Consider the following 8,259-nt stretch of genomic DNA (forward strand, 5'->3'; position numbering starts at 1 on the left):
TGGCAACAAAACCAAGAATTTCATATATTACAGGTTGATAGCAAATTACTTCAACAGCGAAAACGGCTTGTTTTTACTGGGGATTGAACCCAGGACCTTCTGCGTGTGAAGTAGACGTGATGACCACTCCACTATGAAACCTGTGAAATCCTGCAAAGTAATGGCATTTAGAGACGAGTTTTGACCGCCAGGGAAAAAAAAAAAAAATTTGTAGTTCTGTTTGTGATGGAAGCCAAAACATCCCGTCATTCGGCAACAAAGCCGAGAACTTCATATATTGTAGGTGGATAGCGAATCATTTCAACACTAAGAACAGATTGGTTTCACTGGGGATTGAACCCAGGTCCTTCTGCATGTGAAGCAGACGTGATGACCACTACACTATGAAACCTTTGAAATCCTGTAAAGTAATGGCAATTAGAGACAAGTTTTGACCGCCAGGGGAAAAAAAAACAAATTTGTAGCTCTGTTGGTGATGGAAGCTAAAAGATCCCATCATTCGGCAACATAGCCAAGAACATCATATACTGCAGGTTGATAGGGTTTTATTTCAACACCATGAACAGATAGGTTTTACTGGGGATTCAACCTATGACCTTCTGCGTGTTAATCAGACGTGATGAGCACTACACTATGAAACCTGATGGACAGTTACTGTGTATTGGCTAGCAGAGCAGAATTGTGACTGACGGGGCCTTTTTATTGCTGAAGGAAAGTATTTTTGGTTAATGAAACATTTACAATTATTATTACATATTTTACCAGTTTTATTCCTATAAAGGGATTTTGCTTAAATTGAAGTTTACATTTAATGTGTTATTTTTTCTACATAGTTTAGTCGTTTGCTTTTGTATTTATGGGAACTATATATTTTAAAACAAATAGGATTTTTATAATATGGGATTATGTTTTCTGCTAAAATGGTCAATAAAAAAGAAACCCAAAATCGTAGTTCTCTTTGTGATGGAAGCCAAAATGTATTGTCATTTGGCAACGAAACCAAGAATTTCACATATTACAAGTCGATAGGAAATTACTTCAACACCAAAACAGATTGGTTTCACTGGGGATTGAACCCAGGACCTTCTGCGTGTGAAGCAGACGTGATGAAAACTACACTATGAAACCTTTGAAATCCTGCAAAGTAATGGCAATTAGAGACGACTTTTGACCGCCAGGGGAAAAAAAACAAATTCGTAGCTCTGTTGGTGATGGAAGCTAAAACATCCCGTTATTCGGCAACAAAGCCAAGAACTTTATAGATTGCAGGTTGATAGGATATTATTTCAACACCAAGAACACATTTGTTTCACTGGGGATTGAACCCAGGGACTTCTGCGTGTAAAGCAGACATGATTTCCACTACACTATGAAACCTTTGAAAGCCTGCAAAGTAATGGCAATTAGAGACGAGTTTTGACCGCCAGGGAAAAAAAACCCCAAATTTGTAGCTTTGTTGGTGATGGAAGACAAAACATCCCATCATTCGGCAACAAAGCCAAGAACTTCATATAGTGTAGTTTAATTGGGTATTATCTCAACACCAAGAACAGATTGGTTTTACTGGGGATTGAACCCAGGACCTTCTGCGTGTGAAGCAGACGTGATAAAAACTACACTATGAAACCTTTGAAATCCTGCAAAGTAATGGCAATTAGAGACGAGTTTTGACCGCCAGGGGAAAAAAGAAACAAATCCGTAGCTCTGTTGGTGATGGAAGCCAAAACATCCCATCATTCGGCAACAAAGCCAAGAACTTCATATATTGTAGTTTAATTGGGTATTATTTCAACACCAAGAACAGATTGGTTTTACTGGGGATTGAACGCAGGACCTTCTGCGTGTTAAGCAGACGTGATGACCCCTACTCTATGAAACCTAATGGAAAGTTACTGTGTATTGGCTAGCAGAGCAGAATTGTGACTGACGGGGCCTTTTTATTGCTGAAGGAAAGTATTTTTGGTTAATGAAACATTTACAATTTTTATTACATATTTTACCAGTTTTATTCCTACAAAGGGATTTTGCTTAAAAGGAAGTTTACATTGAATGTGTTACTTTTTTCCACATAGTTTAGTTGTTTGCTTTTGTATTTAAATGAACTATATATTTTGAAACAAACAGGATTTTTATAATATGGGATTATGTTTTCTGCTAAAATGGTCAATAAAAAAGAAACCCAAAATCGTAGTTCTCTTGGTGATGGAAGCCAAAATATATTATCAGTTGGCAACAAAACAAAGAATTTCATATGTTACAGGTTGATAGCAAATTACTTCAACAGCGAAAATGGCTTGTTTTGACTGGGGATTGAACCCAGGACCTTCTGCGTGTGAAGTAGACGTGATGACGAATCCACTATGAAACCTGTGAAATCCTGCAAAGTAATGGCATTTAGAGACGAGTTTTGACCGCCAGGGGAAAAAAAAAATAATTTGTAGTTCTGGTTGTGATGGAAGCCAAAACATCCCGTCATTCAACAACAAAGCCGAGAACTTCATATATTGTAGTTGGATAGCGTATTATTTCAACACTAAGAACAGATTGGTTTCACTGGGGATTGAACCCAGGACCTTCTGCGTGTTAAGCAGACGTGATGACCACTACACTATAAAACCTGACGAAAAGTTACTGTGTATTTGGCTAGCAGAGCAGAATTGTGACTGACGGGGCCTTTTTATTGCTGAAGGAAAGTATTTTTGGTTAATGAAACATTTACAATTTTTATTACATATTTTACCAGTTTTATTCCTACAAACGGATTTTGCTTAAAAGGAAGTTTACATTAAATGTGTTTCTTTTTTCCACATAGTTTAGTTGTTTGCTTTTTTATTTAAAGGAACTATATATTTTGAAACAAATAGGATTTTTATAATATGGGATTATGTTTTCTGCTAAAATGGTCAATAAAAAAGAAACACAAAATCGTAGATCTCTTGGTGAGGGAAGCCAAAATATATTATCAGTTGGCAACAAAACCAAGATTTTCATATATTACAGGTTGATAGCAAATTACTACAACAGCGAAAACGGCTTGTTTTTATTGGGGACTGAACCCAGGACCTTCTGCGTGTGAAGTAGACGTGATGACGACTCCACTATGAAACCTGTGAAATCCTCCGAAGTAATGGCATTTAGAGACGAGTTTTGACCGCCAGGGGAAAAAAAAAATAATTTGTAGTTCTGTTTGTGATGGAAGCCAAAACACACCGTCATTCGGCAACAATGCCGAGACCTTCATATATTGTAGTTGGATAGCGTATTATTTCAAAACTAAGAACAGATTGGTATCACTGGGGATTGAACCCAGGACCTTCTGCGTGTTAAGCAGACGTGATGACCACTACACTATGAAACCTGACGAAAAGTTACTGTGTATTGGCTAGCAGAGCAGAATTGTGACTGACGGGGCCTTTTTATTGCTGAAGGAAAGTATTTTTGGTTAATGAAACATTTACAATTATTATTACATATTTTACCAGTTTTATTCCTACAAAGGGATTTTGCTTAAATTAAAGTTTAGATTGAATGTGTTACTTTTTTCTCCATAGTTTGGTCTTTTGCTTTTGTATTTATGGGAACTATATATTTTGAAACAAATAGGATTTTTATAATATGGGATTATGTTTTCTGCTAAAATGGTCAATAAAAAAGAAACCCAAAATCGTAGTTCTCTTTGTGATGGAAGCCAAAATGTATTGTCATTTGGCAACGAAACCAAGAATTTCACATATTACAGGTCGATAGGAAATTACTTCAACACCAAGAACACATGGGTTTCACTGGGGATTGAACCCAGGACCTGCTGCGTGTAAAGCTGATGTGATTTCCACTACACTATGAAACCTTTGAAAGCCTGCAAAGTAATGGCAATTAGAGACGAGTTTTGACCGCCAGGGAAAAAAAAAACCAAATTCGTAGCTCTGTTGGGGATAGAAGCCAAAATATCCCATCATTCGGCAACAAAGCCAAGAACTTCATATATTGTAGTTTAATTGAGTATTATTTCAACACCAAGAACAGATTGGTTTTACTGGGGATTGAACGCAGGACCTTCTGCGTGTCAAGCAGACGTGATGACCACTACTCTATGAAACCTGATGGAAAGTTACTGTGTATTGGCTAGCAGAGCAGAATTGTGACTGACAGGGCCTTTTTATTGCTGAAGGAAAGTATTTTTGGTTAATGAAACATTTACATTTTTTATTACATATTTTACCAGTTTTATTCCTACAAAGGGATTTTGCTTAAAAGGAAGTTTACATTAAATGTGTTACTTTTTTCCACATAGTTTAGTTGTTTGCTTTTGTATTTAAAGGAACTATATATTTTGAAACAAACAGGATTTTTATAATATGGGATCATGTTTTCTGCTAAAATGGTCAATAAAAAAGAAACCCAAAATCGTAGTTCTCTTGGTGAGGGAAGCCAAAATATATTATCAGTTGGCAACAAAACCAAGAATCTCATGTATTACAGGTTGATAGAAAATTACTTCAACAGCGAAAACGGCTTGTTTTTACTGGGGATTGAACTCAGGACCTTCTGCGTGTGAAGTAGACGTGATGACCACTCCATTATGAAACCTGTGAAATCCTGCAAAGTAATGGCTTTTAGAGACGAGTTTTAACCGCCAAGGGAAAAAAATAAAATAATTTGTAGTTCTGTTTGTTATGGAAGCCAAAACATATTGTCATTCGGCAACAATGCCGAGAACTTCATATATTGTATTTGGATAACGTATTATTTCAACACTAAGAACAGATTGGTTTCACTGGGTATTGAACCCAGGACCTTCCGCGTGTTAAGCAGACGTGATGACCACTACACTATAAAAACTGGCGAAAAGTTACTGTGTATTGGCTAGCAGAGCAGAATTGTGACTGACGGGGCCTTTTTATTGCTGAAGGAAAGTATTTTTGGTTAATGAAACATTTACAATTATTATTACATATTTTACCAGTTTTATTCCTACAAAAGGATTTTGCTTAAATTGAAGTTTATATTGAATGTGTTACTTTTTTCTCCATAGTTTGGTCTTTTGCTTTTGTATTTATGGGAACTATATATTTTGAAACAAATAGGATTTTTATAATATGGGACTATGTTTTCTGCTAAAATGGTCAATAAAAAAGAAACCCAAAATCGTAGTTCTCTTTGTGATGGAAGCCAAAATGTATTGTCATTTGGCAACGAAACCAAGAATTTCACATATTACAAGTCGATAGGAAATTACTTCAACACCAAAAACAGATTGGTTTCACTGGGGATTGAACCCAGGACCTTCAGCGTGTGAAGCAGACATGATGACCACTACACTATGAAACCTTTGAAATCCTGCAAAGTAATGGCATTTAGAGACGAGTTTTGACCGCCAGGGGACAAAAAACAAATTCGTAGCTCTGTTGGTGATGGAAGCTAAAACATCCCGTTATTCTGCAACAAAGCCAAGAACATTATATACTGCAGGTTGATAAGGGATTATTTCAACACCAAGAACACGTGGGTTTCATTGGGGATTGAACCCAGGATCTTCTGCGTGTAAAGCAGAAGTTATTTCCACTACACTATGAAACCTTTGAAAGCCTGCAAAGTAATGGCAATTAGAGACGAGTTTTGACCGCCAGGGAAAAAAAAACCAAATTCGTAGCTCTGTTTTGGATGGAAGCCAAAACATCCCATCATTCGGCAACAAAGCCAAGAACTTCATATATTGTAGTTTAATTGAGTATTATTTTAACACCAAGAACAGATTGGTTTTACTGGGGATTGAACGCAGGACCTTCTGCGTGTTAAGCAGACGTGATGACCACTACTCTATGAAACCTGATGGAAAGTTACTGTGTATTGGCCAGCAGAGCAGAATTGTGACTGACGGGGCCTTTTTATTGCTGAAGGAAAGTATTTTTGGTTAATGAAACATTTACAATTTTTATTACATATTTTACCAGTTTTATTCCTACAAAGGGATTTTGCTTAAAAGGAAGTTTACATTGAATGTGTTACTTTTTTCCACATAGTTTAGTTGTTTGCTTTTGTATTTAAAGGAACTATATATTTGGAAACAAACAGGATTTTTATAATATGGGATTATGTTTTCTGCTAAAATGGTCAATAAAAAAGAAACCCAAAATCGTAGTTCTCTTGGTGAGGGAAGCCAAAATATATTATCAGTTGGCAACAAAACCAAGAATTTCATATAGATAGCAAATTTCTTCAACAGCGAAAACGGCTTGTTTTTACTGGGGATTGAACCCAGGACCTTCTGCGTGTGAAGTAGACGTGATGACCACTCCACTATGAAACCTGTGAAATCCTGAAAAGTAATGGCATTTAGAGACGAGTTTTGACCGCCAGGGGAAAAAAATAAAAATAATTTGTAGTTCTGTTTGTGATGGAAGCCAAAACATACCGTCATTCGGCAACAATGTCGAGAACTTCATATATTGTAGTTGGATAGCGTATTATTTCAACACTAAGAACTGATTGGTTTCACTGGGGATTGAACCCAGGACCTTCTGCGTGTTAAGCAGACGTGATGACCACTACACTATGAAACCTGACAATAAGTTACTGTGTATTGGCTAGCAGAGCAGAATTGTGACTGACGGGGCCTTTTTATTGCTGAAGGAAAGTATTTTTGGTTAATGAAACATTTACAATTATTATTACATATTTTACCAGTTTTATTCCTACAAAGGGATTTTGCTTAAAACGAAGTTTACATTGAATGTGTTACTTTTTTCCACATAGTTTAGTTGTTTGCTTTTGTATTTAAAGGAACTATATATTTTGAAACAAACAGGATTTTTATAATATGGGATTATGTTTTCTGCTAAAATGGTCAATAAAAAAGAAACCCAAAATCGTAGTTCTCTTGCTGATGGAAACCAAAATATATTATCAGTTGGCAACAAAACAAAGAATTTCATATGTTACATGTTGATAGCAAACTACTTCAACAGCGAAAACGGCTTGTTTTTACTGGGGATTGAACCCAGGACCTTCTGCGTGTGAAGCAGACGTGATGACGACTCCACTAAGAAACCTGTAAAATCCTGCAAAGTAATGGAATTAAGAGACGAGTTTTGACCGCCAGGGGAAAAAGAAAAAATAATTTGTAGTTCTGTTTGTGATGGAAGCCAAAACATCCCGTCATTCGGCAACAAAGCCGAGAACTTCACATATTGTAGTGGGATAGCGTATTATTTCAACACTAAGAACAGATTGGTTTCACTGGGGATTGAACCCAGGACCTTCTGCATGTTAGGCAGACGTGATGACCACTACGCTACGAAACCTGACGAAAAGTTACAGTGTATTGGCTAGCAGAGCAGAATTGTGACTGACGGGGCCTTTTTATTGCTGAAGGAAAGTATTTTTGGTTAATGAAACATTTACAATTATTATAACATATTTTACCAGTTTTATTCCTACAAAGGGATTTTGCTTAAATTGAAGTTTATATTGAATGTGTTACTTTTTTCTCCATAGTTTGGTCTTTTGCTTTTGTATTTATGGGAACTATATATTTTGAAACAAATAGGATTTTTATAATATGGGATTATGTTTTCTGCTAAAATGGTCAATAAAAAAGAAACCCAAAATCGTAGTTCTCTTTGTGATGGAAGCCAAAATGTATTGTCATTTGGCAACGAAACCAAGAATTTCACATATTACAAGTCGATAGGAAATTACTTCAACACCAAAAACAGATTGGTTTCACTGGGGATTGAACCCAGGACCTTCTGCGTGTGAAGCAGATGTGATGACCACTACACTATGAAACCTTTGAAATCCTGCAAAGTAATGGCAATTAGAGACGAGTTTTGACCGCCAGGTGAAAAAAAACAAATTCGTAGCTCTGTTGGTGATGGAAGCTAAAACATCCTGTTATTCAGCAACAAAGCCAAGAACTTTATATACTGCAGGTTGATAGGGGATTATTTCAACACCATGAACACATGGGTTTCACTGGGGATTGAACCCAGGACCTTCTGCGTGTAAAGCAGACGTGATTTCCACTACTTTATGAAACCTTTGAAAGCCTGCAAAGTAATGGCAATTAGAGACGAGTTTTGACCGCCAGGGAAAAAAAAAACAAATTCGTAGCTCTGTTGGGGATGGAAGCCGAAACATCCCATCATTCGGCAACAAAGCCAAGAACTTCATATATTGTAGTTTAATTGAGTATTATTTCAACACCAAGAAAAGATTGGTTTTACTGGGGATTGAACGGAGGACCTGCTGCGTGTTAAG

At 36.6% G+C, this 8,259-nt stretch overlaps 4 non-coding genes across 4 annotated transcripts; all 4 read right to left on the bottom strand.

Annotated features, from left to right (window-relative positions):
- Positions 1-318: 318 nt before the first annotated feature.
- Positions 319-391, bottom strand: TRNAV-CAC (transfer RNA valine (anticodon CAC)). Its single transcript has one exon. It is a non-coding gene; the product is annotated as a tRNA-Val (tRNA).
- Positions 392-2,545: 2,154 nt separating this feature from the next.
- Positions 2,546-2,618, bottom strand: TRNAV-AAC (transfer RNA valine (anticodon AAC)). The gene has a single exon. It is a non-coding gene; the product is annotated as a tRNA-Val (tRNA).
- Positions 2,619-6,487: 3,869 nt separating this feature from the next.
- TRNAV-AAC (transfer RNA valine (anticodon AAC)) lies at positions 6,488-6,560 on the bottom strand. The gene has a single exon. It is a non-coding gene; the product is annotated as a tRNA-Val (tRNA).
- A 1,157-nt stretch (positions 6,561-7,717) lies between these two features.
- On the bottom strand, positions 7,718-7,790 carry TRNAV-CAC (transfer RNA valine (anticodon CAC)). Its single transcript has one exon. It is a non-coding gene; the product is annotated as a tRNA-Val (tRNA).
- Positions 7,791-8,259: the final 469 nt, after the last annotated feature.

Source organism: Anomaloglossus baeobatrachus, chromosome 2 (genome assembly GCF_048569485.1).
Source record: "Anomaloglossus baeobatrachus isolate aAnoBae1 chromosome 2, aAnoBae1.hap1, whole genome shotgun sequence".
Lineage (NCBI taxonomy): Eukaryota > Metazoa > Chordata > Amphibia > Anura > Aromobatidae > Anomaloglossus > Anomaloglossus baeobatrachus.